Source organism: Pinus tabuliformis, chromosome J (genome assembly GCF_031772625.1).
Source record: "Pinus tabuliformis cultivar Carrire ecotype Pingquan chromosome J, CPIR1, whole genome shotgun sequence".
Classification (NCBI taxonomy): Eukaryota; Viridiplantae; Streptophyta; class Pinopsida; order Pinales; family Pinaceae; genus Pinus; species Pinus tabuliformis.
Genome location: NC_142295.1, coordinates 161,886,459 through 161,903,478, shown reverse-complemented (window position 1 = coordinate 161,903,478; position 17,020 = coordinate 161,886,459).

Sequence of the window (17,020 nt, the reverse complement as noted above, 5' to 3'; positions counted from 1 at the left end):
GGGTAGTAAGAGCGGGGAGGAACGAGGCCCAAGGCTGAGACACATGTCCCCATCACAGTTAAACGATAGTACTACATCATTAAGGTCAACTAACCACTACGTTAATAAAATCTAATCAATAGTTTATCATTAACTCGAAGGTATAAAGGGCTGGACCCATCAAATTCTGGTATCAGAGCAGGTACAGTTAAATGTTTTTTTTTATAAAATGGAAGTTGGAAGAAGAGGTTGTGGCAAAGCTATTCGAAGAGTGGTAGATGAAGGATTGAGGGAAGAGATTGGGATCTTGCATTCTCGTTTGGCTGCAGTAGAAGCAGGAAGGAGAAGGGATCCGGAAGTAGGGGATGACAGTGAAGAAGAAGCTGTAGTTACGATAGATGGATCAGATGAAGAAGGACCTAAAATCAAATTGTTAAGGTTAGTTTTGTTATCTAGTAGTAAGCCAAAGCTTGAAATTCCAAACTATGATGGCAGTTTGTCCATAGAAGTGTTGTTGGACTGATTAGTGAGTTAGACAAATATTTTGAATGTGAGGAGGTCAGTGAATATAGGAGAGTTAAATTCATTGCCATCAAGCTGAGAGGACATGCAACCTTATGGTGGGACAATGTCCAAGCAGAGAGGAGAAGGTTGAGTAAGTTACCCATTAAAAAGTGGACCAGAATGGTCGCTAAGATGAAGGGTAAGTTTTTACCCAAAGATTACCAAATTGCTCTGTATCAGCAGGTGCAAAATTTGAAGCAGAGAGGAATGATGGTGAAAGAATATACTAAAGAATTCTATCGGGTGAATTTGAGAGCTGGTTATACTGAAGACACCCCAGAAAAGACAACAAGGTTTGTGAATGGCCTAAGGTTGGAGATATTGGACGAGATAAGTATTCTTTCTCCAAAAACCATAGAGGAAGCATACCAAAGTGCCTTAAAGGTAGAAGAAAAGATCACAAGAAAGAAGAATGCCAGGAGAGGACGAGGAACTGGCAGAGGGAAAGGACAATCCTTTGGCAGAGGAAGAACTACCAACAACATTGAAGAGGGCAGCAGTTCAAAGACCTCAGGGACAACAGAAAAGGAAGGTAGCACTAGGGGAGGAAGGCCATACCAGAGAGGAAGGGGAAATGGCAGAGGTAGAGGAGTTGCCTACCAATGTTACAAGTGCCACAAGTGGGGGCATAGATCCTTTGAGTGTCCTGAAGGAGAACAGGTTGGTCAAAGAGGAGCATATGTTGCTCAAACAGAGGAAGCATAGGCACTATCTCAAGAGGTAGAGAATGTACTGGAGATAGGAGAGGCCTTAGTCTTGAACAAGGTACTGCTGAAACCGACAAAGGAAACAACTGAACAAACCCAAAGAAAGGCATTATTTCGGACTGTGTGCAATTCACATGGAAAATGCTGCAAACTGATTATAGATAGTGGAAGCATTGATAATCTAGTTGCAACAGACATGGTGGAGTAATTGGGTTTAAAAAGATTGAAGCAACCAACTCCCTATAAGGTGTCGTAGTTACAAAAGGGTCACCAATTGCTAGTTGATGAGCAGTGTGAGGCAGAGTTCCATATTGGAAAGTAAAGGGACAAAGTGATTTTTGACATCATGCCTATGGATGTGTGTCATATTCTGCTCGGTATACCATGGCAGTATGACTGAAAAGTTGTTCATGACGGGAAAACAAATTGTTACAAGTTTGTCAAGGATGGGATTAAGCATACGCTAGTACCCATCAAGGAAGAAGAAACGACAGAGACTAATGGGACAAAAGTATTGCTGGTGGGTGGAAAATAATTTCTGAAATAGATTGAAGATGACGATGTAAAGTATGCTGTTGTAAGGAGATCAAGAGCAGTGCTATTGCACACTGAAATTTTTGACTTACTTGAATAAATCCAGGAAATGTTGGAGGAATTCAGCGACATTGTGGTGGATGATTTACCAGATAAATTACCACCAAAGTAAAGTATCAGTCATCACATAGATTTCATCCCTGGAGCTAGTTTACCAAATAAAGTTGCTTAATGGATGAGTCCCAAGGACAACGAAGAAATTAGGAAGCAGGTATAGGAATTGTTGGACAAAGGTTTGATACGGGAAAGTTTAAGTCCCTGTGCAGTTCCGACAGTTCTAGCTCCCAAGAAAGGAGGCGAGTGGCGGATGTGTACAGATTCACAAGCAATAAACAAAATTATGATCAGATACAGGTTTCCATTGCCATGAATGGATGACATGATGGATTGCTTGAGTGGGGCAGCATATTTTTCGAAGATAGATCTAAAGAGTGGATACCACCAGATTAGAATCAGAGAAGGGGACGAATGGAAAACAACTTTCAAAACTAATGAAGGGCTGTATGAATGGCTGGTGATGCCATTTGGGTTGAGTAATGCCCCTAGTACTTTCATGTGCCTGATGAATGAGATGTTGAAGGATTTCATTGGGAAATTTGTGATTGTGTATCTTGACGATATACTGATTTTCAGCAAGACCAAGGAGGAACATTTTCAACATGTTCGATATGTTCTAGAGAAGTTGCAGCAAAACAAGTTGCTGATAAATCTAAAAAAATGTACTTTCTTTCAGAAGGAGTTAGTCTATTTGGGTTTCATGATTGCAGAAAATGAGCTGAAAATGGACCCAGAAAAAGTTGCAGCTATACTTAGCTAGTCATCCCCTAAGAGTTTATTCGAAGTTCGAAGTTTTCATGGGTTGGCAAGTTTCTATCACAAGTTTATAAATAATTTTAGTGGAATCTACACACCTATGTTAGATACAATAAAAAAGGCAAGTCAACCTTTTCAGTGGACTGAAGTTGTAGAGAAGAGCTTCCAGATATTGAAAAAAAACATCACTGAGAGGCCAATTTTGAGGCTGCCTGATTTCAACAAACTTTTTCAAGTTCGTTGTGATGCCAGTGGTATAGCCATTGGAGCCGTACTCAGCCAGGAAGACAAACCAATAGCCTATTTCAGCAAAAAAATAAATGAAAGCAGGCAAAAGTATACGTCTTATGACAAGGAGTTTTATGCCGTCATCCAACCCTTGAAGCATTGGAGGCATTATCTGTTGGGTAATGAGTTTGTCTTGTTTTCTGATAATTCTGCTATTGTGAAACCAACTCACAAAAAGATAGAAAAGATAGATGAACGCCTTAGAAATCAGCCTCTTCGAGGGGCAACCTCATTTTACATTACACAAATGAACAATTCTTGGATTATACAAATGAAAAGACCTCCTTTCTATATATAGAAGTCTAAGGGATCATAATATAATCAGAGCCGACATAACAATAATAATGTAAGGGCACAATAATAACAATAGTGGGCTTCTATGGGGCACAATAGTAACAATATGGGGACTACATGGGTACAAGAATATAATAAGGGGGTTGTACTAATAACAATAAGGGGTTACACTAGTAGTATAGGGGCCTAACATGCCCCTCTCCTTCAAAAAGTGTTCTCCTCAATGCTTGAGTAGTTCTTGATGCTTCTATATAAAATTCTTGTCCTCCCATGTGGAATATTCAACAGGTAAGTTCTTCCACTTGATGAGATACTCTAAAATTGATCAATTTCGTAGTTGTCGGGTTCTTGTTTCTATGACTGCTCCAGGTTCCAATATGATTTTCCCTTCCTCTTCAAGTTCTGGCAATATTGTTTGAATTGGGATCTTCTCCAACTTTTGAATGAGTGGCCATAATTCTTTGTCCTTCTTCCATTCATCCCTTGCTTCATTTATCCAATCTAGTTGGATAATAGAAATAGCACAAAACAATGCTTCCACATCCTCATCCTTTCTTGAGAGTGCATCTGCAACAAAATTTTTCTTCCCTTTTCTATAGATGATGTCAAAGTCATAACCCAACATATTTGTGACCCATTTTTTTTGTTCTTCTAAAGATAATAGTTGTTCTAAAAAGTATTTAAGGCTATCATGATCCATTTTTACCTTGAAGTGTCTTCCCATTCGGTAAGGTCGCCATTTCTTAAGTGCATGTAGTATTGCCAACATTTCCTTCTCATAAATAGCTTGCTTGAGATGTAGTAGTAAAAATACCCAATAACCTACATCAAAACATTTTTCACTACGATGTTGATCTACCTGTTGTTTCATTTGATTTTGCACCAAAGTGGCATTATCTTTTAAAAGTTTGAGAACTTGTTGTTGATGCTCGATGTGATCTTTCACTGCTTGAACATTTTTCTTCTTGATATGTCCTTCTATCTTGAGAGTTTGAGGAGTGGTAATTTCTTCCAATTCTTTACAAGATATGGTCAGATTCATTTCTTGATGCTCGATGTGATCTTGCACTTCTTGAACATTTTTTTTCTTGATATGTCCTTCTATCTGGATAGTTTGAGGAGTGGTAATTCTGGCCAATGCATTACAAGATATGGTTGGATTCATTTCTTCTTTCTTGATGTGATCTTTCACTTCTTGAACCTTTTTCTTCTTGATATGTCCTTCTATCTCGAGAGTTTGAGGAGTGGTAATTCTTTCCAATGCTCTACAAGATCTGGTCAGATTCATTTCTTCTTTCTCTGGGGTTGGGTCCTGATGTATATCCTCTTCTTTTGATGTTTCTTGATCCTTTTCTTCCTCCTCTTCATACTCTATGTAAAATAATTTCTTCTCAGCACACTTATGACCTTTAGTGCATTTTTTTATCACAATTGTAACAAAGCCCTTTTTCTTTTTTTCCTTCCAGTTGTTGTGGTGTAACCCTTGTAGGTTGTGCAAGGCTAGGAGAAAAAACACTTCCACCTTTATAGTTGTGAGGGGTAGACTTCCTTGTTGCCATAATTTCGCTTTCAATTTTTCTTGCCCACCTGAATGCCTTCTCCAATGAATCAGGTTCCCAAAGACGAACCTCATGTTGAATGTTATCCTTTAAAGTACCTATGAAGGCATCAATCCTTTTCTTCTTTGGAATATCATTTACCCTTATATTCAATTTTTGGAAGTCCTCAATGTGCTCTACCATTGAACACTTTTGTTTGATATTTATCAATTGGCTAAAGAAGGTGTTTCTCTTTGTATCCTCATAATGTGTTATCATTTCCTCCGTGAAAATTGACAATGTAACAAGTGGTTTACGAGAAGAAAGCCCTTTATACCATAAAAATTGATCTAGTTTTAATTATGAAGATGGAATACGTACTTTTGTAATAGTTGCACCTCATGTGGATCAAAATATTGCTCCATCTGTAGTATCCAATTTACCGGATCCTTGCCATCAAACTTCCACATATCGCCTTTTCTTGATTTCATGAGCTCGATCTTGAAATGACTGTAACTCTGTACTTTCATATCTCAAAGTTTTGAAATTGTCTCCTGCAGTAGCCCTCTGAGTCCTCTTTCTAACCCCGCAAGTCTTATCAGAATTTGATTCTCCAAGAAAGAGTTATGTCCAATCTCCTAAGATGACCTGATTATATAATGTTTCAGTAGAGTGAACTTGTACGACATGCCACGTGTCACTGTTTTGACCTTCGGATCTGAAAACTATGCACCGAAAACTACAGTCTGTCATCTTTCTATAACTTCTTATGAAATTTTAATCTGATTCTCAAAACAAAAGTTATGAGGATTTTCCCCAAGTCAACTATTTGGAATTTAATTCGGGAGTCTGCAAAAAGGCCAATTTCCTCAGATCATATCTCTGCAAATATAGTGTGAAAAGCTCTGAAATTTGGACTCAAGGTTCAGAACGATTTCAACCCAAATGGGTTTTTTTTTAGTGTTTGAAATGTCATAGAAAAAAATATATAGTGAAAATGCCACGATGACCTGTTTGAAGCAGCGAAACCTTAGAATCCAAAGCTCTGATACCAAATGTTATGAAACCAGCTCACAAAAAGATAGAAAAGGTATATGAACGCCTTAGAAATCAGCCTCTTCGAGGGGGCAACCTCCTTTACATTACACGAATGAAAAATTCTTGAATTATACAAATGAAAAGACCTCCTTTCTATATATAGGAGTCTAAGGGGTCATAATATAATCAGAACCGACATAACAATAATAATGTAAGGGCATAATGTTGGCTCCATATAATACTAGTGATTACCCCATTACTATTCTAGTTGTATCCCTTATTAATATTTTTGTGCCCCTATTATTCACATATTATTATTACTGTGCCCCATAGGATCCCTCTATTGTTATTTTTGTGGCTTTATATTATTATTGTTAGGACGGCTGGGTTATATTGTGACTCAGACTCCTATATATAGAAAGGAGGTTTTGTCATTTGAATCATCCAAGAATTGTTCATTTATGTAATGTAAAGGAGGTTTCCCCCTCGAAGAGGCTGAATTCTAAGGCATTGATCTATATTTTCTATCTTTTTCTTGAGCTGGTTTCATAACATTTGGTATCAGCGCTTTGGATTTTAGGGTTTCGCTGCTCCAAACAAGTCATCGTGGAATTTTCGCTATAACTTTTTTCTGTGATATTTCAAAAGCTAAAAAAACCCATTTGAGAAGAAATTGTGCTGAATCTCGGGTCTGAATTTCAGAGCTTTTTGCACTATATTTGCGGAGATATGATCTGAGGAAGTTGGTCTTTTTGCAGACTCTTGAATTACATTCCAAACAGGTGACCTGGGGAAAATCATCATATCTTTCTCTCTGAGCATCGGATTGAAATTTCGTAAGAAGGTACAGAAAGAGGATAGAATATAGTTTCTTTCATATATTTTTCAGAGCCAAAGGTCGAAACGGTGACTCGTGGCATGTCGTACAAGTTCGCTCTATTGAACTAGTCTATAATCAAGTCACTATGGGAGATTTTGCATAACTCTTCCTTGGAAAATCCAATTTGGATCACACTAGTGGCATTGGAAAGAGGACACAAAGGGCTATTGCAAGTCGCAATTTTAGATTTGGATAATCCGAGAATACAGAGATACATCAGAGGCAATATCGAGCTCCTACAAAGTGAAAAAGGGTGTGTAGATTTTTTTAAATATTTGCTTAAGCTTGGTTTGAAAATTTATTTTGAAGGAATTCAAAGGGCATAGTAGAGCATTATTATCAGTAACTGATGCCCTGAGGAAAGAAAATGCAAACACCTAGTAAGCAACTTGAAAGCTCTAGCATGACTCATGAAGAAGAGGAAGAAATGCTACATGATATATCAAAATTACAAGACCAAGTGCAACAAATGTCACTCTCACAAAAGCTAATAGAAGCTAAGATAAAGGGCGTGGAAGCTAAGATGGATGATTTGAAGATATATTTGAAGACAGATTTGAAGAGAGACATGGTAGATTTGAAGATAGATTTGACAAATTTTCTACAAGAAATACTTACTAATGGTGAAAAGGTAGTAAAGGAAACTCATGATGCGAACAAAAGAAATGTTAATCATGATTTCATAGACTCTAATGTGGGATCGAAGACCCACCATATTCCAAAAATTGATATGAGGAAGTTTGATGGCAAGGATCCCGCAACATGGATATTACAGACGGAGCAATTTTTCGATCTCAATAATGTACAAAACACATAAAAGGTACATATTGCAACTTTATATTTGGAACCAAATCAATTTGTATGGTATCAACGGCTTTGCTCTCGTAAATAAATTATCACTTGGGAAATTTTTACGAAAGAATTGACAGCACATTATGAGGATACAAAAAGCAACACCTTTTTTAGCCAATTGATAAGTCTCAAACAAAAGGGTTCAATAATGGAGCACATTGAGGAGTTCCAAAAATTGAACATAAGGGTAAAAAATATTCCAGAGGAGCATAGGATTGATGTGTTCATAGGGACTTTAAAGGATAGTATCCAACATGATGTTCACCTTTGGGAACCTGATTCATTAGAGAAGGCATTCAGGTTAGCAAGAAAAATGGAAAGCAAAATTATGGCAACTAGGAAGCATACCACTCACAACTATAAAGATGGAAGTGTTGTTGCCCCTAGTCTTCTACAACCTATAAGGTTGACACCACAACAATTGGAAGAAAAAAGAGCAAAAGGGCTTTGTTACAATTGTGATAGAAAATACACTAAAGGTCATAAGTGTGCTGAGAAGAAATTATTCTACATAGATTGTGAAGAGGAAGAAGAAAAGGAGCAAGAAAGGTCAAAAGAAGAGGATATACTCCAGGAACAAAGCCAAGATAAAGAAGACATGAATCCAACCATATCTTGTAATGCATTGGCAAGAATTACCACTCCTCAAACCATCAAGATAGAAGGACAAATCAAGAAGAAAAAGGTAATAGTGTTGATTGATTCAGGGAGTACCCACAATTTTATTCATTGTAAGGTAGAAAAAGAATTGAATTGCTTCTTATATCCAGCACCAGAGTGTCAAATGATGGTTGCAAATGGAGGAACAATAAATTGCTCTGGAAAGTGCCATAATATCAAGCTATCCATGGGAGAATATGTATTGACTAGCCCAATGCTTTCCATTCCAATGGGAGGTGTTGATGTTGTACTAGGAGTCCAATGGCTACAATCCTTGGGTACAATAGCTTTTAATTTTCAAGAAATTTTCATGAAATTTTCTATGGAAGGAAAGGAAGTTGAATTAAGGGGTATTACAGGGAAACCGGGAAAGATAATCAGCTCTAACGGTATGACAAAGCTTCTAAAAAAGGAAAAAAGAGGTGTAATTGCACAATTATGTTCACTAGATGTTTCCACATTGGAATCATCTAATTCTCTAGATCTCCAAAAAGTCTTGGACAATCATTCCAAGGTATTTGAGACTCCCAAAGGTCTCCCACCTATTCGTGATCATGATCATGCTATTCATATGATTCCAAGAAGTGTTCCTCCAAACATCAGACCGTATAGATATCCCTATGCCCAAAAGAGTGAAATTGAACGTATGGTTGCAGAAATGCCAGAGGCTGGTATAATTCAATCGAGTCAAAGTTATTTCTCTGCTCCAGTAGTATTGGTGCACAAGAAGGATGGATCATGGCGCATGTGTCCGGATTATAGGGAGCTCAACAAGCTCACTATTAAGGATAAGTTTCCCATTCCTATCATTGATGAATTATTGGATGAATTGCATGGATCAATTTACTTCACCAAGTTGTATCTTCATTCAAGATATCATCAAATCAGAATGAATACTGAAGACATTCTGGAAACAGCATTGAGAACTCATGAGGGTCATTATGAATTTTTGGTCATGACTTTGGCCTTACCAATGCACCTTCAACATTTCACGGTTTGATGAATTCCATTTTCAAACCATTCCTTAGAAAATTTGTGTTAGTATTTTTTGATGATATACTAATCTATAGCAAGTCTTGGAAGGATCATGTTGAACATGTTGACAGGGTGCTACAACTATTGGAGGAGAAAAAATTATATGCAAAAAGATCCAAATGTTTCTTTGGAGTACAAGAGGTGGAATATTTGGGTCATATTGTATCTCATGAAGGAGTTAAGGTAGACCCTAGCAAAATTAAAGCCATTAAGGAATGGAAAATCCCCACATCCATAAAGCATCTGCGAGGATTTCTCGGGTTGACAGGGTATTATCACAAGTTTGTTAAGAATTATGGGAGAATAGCAGCACCTCTAACAACATTATTGAAGAAAGATGCATTTTCATCGACTCCAGAAGCAAAAAAGGCCTTTGAACATCTTAAAGAGGCAATGTGCCAAGCACCGGTCTTAGCTACACCAGACTTCACAAAAACCTTTATTGTGGATTGTGATGCTTCAAGAAACGGAATTGGTGCTGTTTTAATGCAAGATGAAAGACCCATTGCTTTTGAAAGTCGTCCAATCAAGGGAAAGTTTTTACACAAAGCTATTTATGAGAAAGAAATGTTGGCAATACTACATGCACTTAAGAAATGGTGACCCTACCTATTGGGTTATGACTTTGAAATCATCTACAAAAAAGGGAAGCAAAATGTGGTGGCAGATGCACTCTCAAGAAAAGATGAGGATGTGGAAGCATTGTCGTGCGCCATTTCGATTATCCAACCAGATTGGATAAACGAAGCAAGGGAGGAATGGAAGAATGATGAAGAAGTGCGGGCACTTATTCAAAAGTTACAACAAGATTCCATTACGTCTGATACATTTAGCTGGCAAGATGATTCGTTATGGTACAAAGATTGCTTATACCTTTGTAAGAATTCGCAGCTAAAACAAAAAATTCTTATGGAATTGCACACTTCTCCCTTAGGAGGGCACTCAGGATTTTTAAAAACTTACCACGGGGTTAAGAAGGAATTTTTTTTGGGATGGCCTTAAATCAGATATTCAAAAGTTTGTGGCGGAATTTTTGGTTTGCCAACAAAATAAAGTTGAAAAAATTAAGACAGCGGGTTTATTACAACCTTTATCCATTCCAAGCCAACGTTGGGAGGAGGTTTCAATGGATTTTATCACAGGTTTACCCAAGTCTGAGGGAAAGAGTGTCATCATGGTGGTAGTTGACAGACTTACCAAGTATGCACACTTTTGTGCATTATCACATCCATTTAAAGCCAGTACAATTTCTACTACATTTATGGAAACAATTCAAAAGCTACATGGAAACCCAAAGATTATTATAAGTGACAGAGATCCCATTTTCACTAGAAATTTTTGGACAGAATTATTTTCTTGTCTTGGTACTCAGTTAGCTCATAGCTCATCTTATCATCCTCAATATGATGGGCAAACTGAGATAGTAAATAGATGTTTGGAAGGATATCTTCGTTGCTTTGTATCTGATAAACAGACACAATGGGTCAAATGGTTGCCTCTGGCTGAATGGTGGTATAACACTTCCTTCCATACAGCAACAAAAATGACCCCATTTATGGCACTTTATGGATATCAACCACCATCCATCACATCATATTTAAGAGAAAATTCTAAGGTTCAAGGAGTGGAACATCACATCGAACATCAACAACAAGTCCTCCAACTCTTAAAGGATAACCTCGTGTTGGCACAAAATAGAATGAAACAACAAGCAGATCAACATCGCAACAAAAGAAGTTTTGATGTAGGTGATTGGGTATTCCTACGGCTACAACCATATAATCAAATGTCTCTCAAGCAAGCTAAGAAGGATAATATATTATCACCAAAGTATTATGGTTCATACAAGGTGTTGCAAAAGATTGGTACTATGGCATACAAATTGGAGCTTCCTGCAGCTTCTCAATTGCACCCAATTTTCCATGTTTCATGTTTAAATAAGTTTATTGGCGACAAGCTCCCAGTTCAAACAATATTTCCAGAACTTGACGAGGAAGGAAAAATTATATTGGAACCAGAAGCAGTCACAGAAACAAGAACTCGACAACTACGAAATCGATAAATTTCGGAGTATCTTATCAAGTGTAAGAACTTATCTGCTAAAGATTCCACATGGGAGGATGAGAATTTTATACAGAAGCATCCATAACTACTCAAGTGTTGAGGACAAAACTTTTTTGAAGCAGAGGGGCATGTTGGGTCCTTATAATACTAGTGATTACCCCATTACTATTGTAGTTGTATCCCATATTAATATTGTTGTGCCCTTATTGTCCCCATATTATTATTACTGTGCCCCATAGGATCCCTCTATTGTTATTTTTGTGGCTTTTTATTATTATTGTTAGGTCGGCTGGGTTATATTGTGACTCCTTAGACTCCTATATATAGAAAGGAGGTTTTGTCATTTGAATCATCCAAGAATTGTTCATTTATGTAATGTAAAGGAGGTTGCCCCCTCGAAGAGGTTGAATTCTAAGGCATTGATCTATCTTTTCTATCTTTTTCTTGAGCTGGTTTCATAGCACATAATAAGAATAGTGGGCTTCTATGGGGCACAATAGTAACAATACGGGGACTACATGGGTACAACAATATAATAAGGGTATTGTACTAATAACAATAAGGGGTTACACTAGTAGTATAGGGGCCTAACATCTGCATTACAGTATGTTATGCAACAACATAAGCTGAATCACAAACATGCAAAATGGGTGGAGTACTTGCAGAGCTTTACATTCGTATTAAAGAATATCAGTGGTCAAGAGAACAAGGTAGCAGATGTACTAAGCAGAAGAGTTGTACTTTTGCAGGAGAGCATGATACAAGTGTTGGGATTTGAACACCTGAAGGACTTGTATCAAACAGATGCAGATTTCAAGGAGGCTTATGAAGCCTGCCAGAATCCATTGTTGAGGAACAATAGTCCATGGCTGGACTATAACTTGCAAGAGGAGTTGTTATTCAAGGGAGGACAGTTGTGTGTCCCAGAATGTTCAATGAGGGAGAACATCATCTGGGAAAAACATAGTGGAGGTCTAGCTAGACATTTCGGCATTGATAAGACCTTGGATCAGCTCAGTCATTTCTATTACTGACCGAAGATGCGAAGAGATGTGTAGCGGTATGTGACCAGGTGTAAGATATGTCAGTTGGCGAAAGGGCACAATCAGAACATGGGGTTGTATACACCCTTGCCTATTCCAAATAGACCGTGGGATTCAGTCAGTCTGGACTTTGTCCTGGGTCTACCCAAAACATAGCTGGGTTTTGATTCCATCATGGTGGTGGTGGATCGATTTTCGAAGATGGCACACTTTATCCCTTGCAAAAAAACCAGTGATGCTACCCATGTAGCACACTTGTTTTTCACTGAAGTTGTCAGACTGCACGGCTTACCCAAGTCCATTATTTCTGACAGGGATGTGAAATTCGCAGGGAATTTTTGGCGCACCTTGTGGAAAAAGATAGACACAAAGTTAAATTTCAGCTCCACTTATCACCCACAGACTGATGGGCAGATGGAGGTAGTGAACAGAAGCTTAGGAAACCTGTTGCAAAGTCTAGTTAGAGAAAATTCACGAATGTGGGATCGTGTACTTGCTCAAGCGGAATTTGCTTACAACGATTCACCGAATCGAAGCACAGGAAGTAGTCCTTTTCAGATCTTGTATGGAATGCATCCCCGAGGAGTGGATGAGTTACGAGATTTGGGACAGTTAGAAAGAAGAAGTGTTAACGAGGAAGACTTTGCAAGAGCAATTAACAACCTACATGAGTAGGTGAAGACGAAATTACAGGACATCAGTCAAAGGTACAAACAGAAAGTAGATCTAAAACGATGAGAAGTACAATTTAATGTAGGGGATCAGGTTCTAGCACATCTACGCAAAGAAAGATTTCCTAAGGGCGAATATAATAAGCTGAAATTAAAAAAAAATTGGACCTTGTAAAATTCCGCGTAAGTTTTCTGCAAATACCTATGAACTACAATTGCCTCCAAGTATAGGAATATCGCCCATCTTTAATGTGGCAAATTTATTCCCATACACTGCCAGTCTGGAAGAGGACAGTTCGGTGCAGCTAAAGTGGGACACCCAGGAAAGGAGTAGTTCGTGGATGAGACAAATGCCTTTAGCTCAGCCACTTGAAATCGAAGGAATCCTCGATACACAGGTGGCCAGGCAGACTCGGAGGAAGGAGTACCTACAGTACCTCATCAAGTGGAAGAACCACCCTATTGAGGACAGTTTGTGGCTTGATGTAGGATAGATACAACGTGTAGGGTATTCTATCGAGGAGCTCATGGACCGGAGCCATGAATTTTCACCTACCCCAGGAGCCTGATGTAGGAGCATCCAACTCAGGGAGGTTATGGCTAGGAGTTTGTCTCTTTCTAACAGTTTGAGTTTCGTTATTTTTCGTCTTCATTTACATTTCTAGGAATGGTTGTCTCAGCCAGTGTTAGTGTTTTGCTCACGTGTTCTTTTTTTTTTACTTTTTAGTTTTATTTAAAATTTGTTTTTAATTTACAAAACAAGAAAAGACAGTTATTCAGAAACCACTTAATGTAACTATTGGCAGTTTGCTAACTGTCAAGTGCTCTCTACAAAACAAAGAAAGGAAACGATTGTTGTAATCTTGGACCATCATAGAATTGAATGAAGAAAATGCACAGAAACATTTCTGAAGACAACCACATCTGAATCCATTCATGTTACAGCTCTAACATCTTTCCTACAGTGTACAATTAATTTATTTTCTTTTCCATAAACATAATGAAGACAGACAAGTGAACAGTAAGCACCAAAGCGAGGAGAGCACCCAAAAAAGCCAGCAGCAAAAGCAGAGTGAGCTTACGAAAGGAAAGAGAAAGCTATTGACGAATAAATACCCAAACAAAGCTACAGGTACAGAAATGAACACATAACCATTTTCTTTCGCAAATTTTAACAAACAAAACCACTATATCTATATATATATATATATGTCAAAGTCGAGCATCCATAGTTCACTATTCAGAGACCAGCGAATAAAACTAAGTTGACAAAACTATAAACCACTGCGAGGTCACCACAGGACCGCATCTTTACATACATAACTACAATAGTAGAGCCATAAATACACAGTGGAGCCACAGGCACAGTGAGGCTGAGAAACTGCAGAAGCTGAAACCAAACTACGACAACAGACTCATAAACACTGTGAATAGTAAACCCTCAGATAGTCAAATAGGAAAACACCGAGGAGCGACCCTACCCGGTTCATGCATAGGAGACACGGCGTGAAGACGACAAACGAAACCCTGTCGCTCACCTGCATTGGCCTACAAGCAAGCCATTAGAATGAAAGAACAAAACCACAACTACAGTTACAAAACATAACCAAAAACAGAGGAAAGGGTTATGAGAAACTCACCGAGGGAGAGCTGAGCCGGTGCAAGCCAAAAGAGAAGCCACTGAACTAAGGTTCAATCACAGAGTTGCTCGTTGCCCACAAGGAGCAAAGATTGTCAGTGACGGAGGAAAAACGAAGCAGATAAGACCAGTATGAAGGGAGGACATACCTTTTGGATGATTGCCGAGTGAGAGCCAAAAACTGAGCTAGAACCGAGCGAAACTGATAACAGAGACCAAAACCAAGGGTTCCAAACCCAGGCATCAAAACTAAGCCCAAAACAAGGAGCATAGGCATCATATGCAGGTGGAAACCCTCGCAGAGTTGCAAGGAAGGTATAATGTAGCGAAACACCCATAACATCAACAGAGCAAACCCTCATTATGCGGAATCGCAGACCTCACAAGCAGCATAGTGAAAACAACAAATGGAATGAACAGTTCAGGGTTTCGGAGGGTAGTAAGAGTGGGAAGGAACGAGGCCCAAGGTCAGAACACATGTCCCCATCATAGTCAAATGACAGTACTACATCATTAAGGTCAACCAACCACCGCGTTAATAAAATCTAATCAACAATTTATGATTAACCCGAAGGTATAAAGGGCTGGACCCATCAAGATACCTAGTCGTAGCCATGCTTCAAATGGGGGAAGGGTTTGTTTCAATTAGGGGAATAGGGTATGGATTATTTCCTTTAATATTGAGGTTGTAGGTTATGAAATTCTTTTGGATTTGTAATCTCACATCCATATAAAATAATGGGAGTTATAAGAGTCTCAAATAGAAGTTTTTTTAAACTGCATATCTAAATATTTGTTAGATTACAATTATTTTTAAGCTTGTACTAAACTTTCACGGGTCCATTTATCCTTTTCTCCACGCTATAATTCCAATTAAGATTATGATGAGTGCCATTTCTCAGATATTTGCATGAACAAAATTCCTCCAAGTAGCTATTATCATACGTGAAAGTATCATAGACAATTTTTATGGATTTGATTATCATGACTTTAGTTTTCTTAGTATTAATAGTTATAACCATCTTGGAGCAAAAATCTCGAAGGATTGTCAATTTCTTCTCAAGATCGTAATGATTCCTTGGTTTCAATATATGTCTTTTCTAACATTTTCAAAAATTGAGACATGGGTTCTTACATATGGCCATGTCTTGTTTACTTGATTGGTGTAATAAGTAGACTTTGGGTAAGGTATAGGATATTTTGAATTTTGGACAACTATCAAAAGACTATGAAAATAGATATCTTGATTTTTAATTTAAACAAAAACAAAAAGAACAATTCATCATAGTATTAAAAACGTTGTTTTCCAAACTACAACAAGCATCAATGAACTGATGATATTTATTATCTAACTATAAAAAGAAAGCGAAATAGTGCAATGATATCATAAGTTATGAATTGTTTCACCGTGGCTATAGTAAGCTTGGGTATAGTAACATCAATTGTAATCTTTTAGACATTACACACTCCAGTCTTAGTTAGAAACTTATTCCATAATGTATTCTCAACTATATAATATTTTATCAACTTAAAGAGTAACAACTCATAAATAACCACAAACTCTTGAGTATGATTGTCTAATGCGCTTTAGATTATAAATATCATCTAACTAGTTTCTAACTCAATTGTACCAATGACCAATATAAATATCTTAATACATAACAACAACCTTTCATTTCCTTACATTTCAATAATCTTTAAAAACAATTAAAATTACTATAATTACTATAGTGATCCATAAATATTTCATGAATTTCCAAAATCACATATTTCCACTTTATATCCATTCACATTTACTCTTAAAAAATATTTTAAAATTATTCAATTTCCCATAAAAATAATTTTTATTTATTTTTTAAATAATATAACCACCTCAATTCAATTCAATTTAAATAGGAGTGATGGTCCGCGGACCCACCCTCAAGGAGAACCTCGTCTTAAAGCATTATGGGTCATAATAGAAAAAGGTTAAGGAAAAACAAAAGTGAAAGCGTAGTATTGGAAAAGGGTTCACGGTTGGAATTTCAAACTGAATTATTTTTCAAATTCAATGGTTTTCTCCTGCTTTTTACAATTTCAATTTTAATAAAAAAATCTGGACGGTTTTGTAAAATTTTAAGCCGTCCAAATTCCATGCTTTTTTCATGTTCAGAATTTTGTCGCTTTGCCTTCAAGTACGTGGTGTTTTTAAGTACGTGATACAGGTATCTTGTTTTTGTTACTTGTGATTAGTATTTTATGCCGTAGTTTAATGAGTTTTTTTGGATTGAAAGTTATGGAAATTTTGGTTATATTTTGATAAAATTTAACTGGATTTTTGTAAATCTAAGTTATCGTTGTCAAATTTCAAGATTTTGTAAA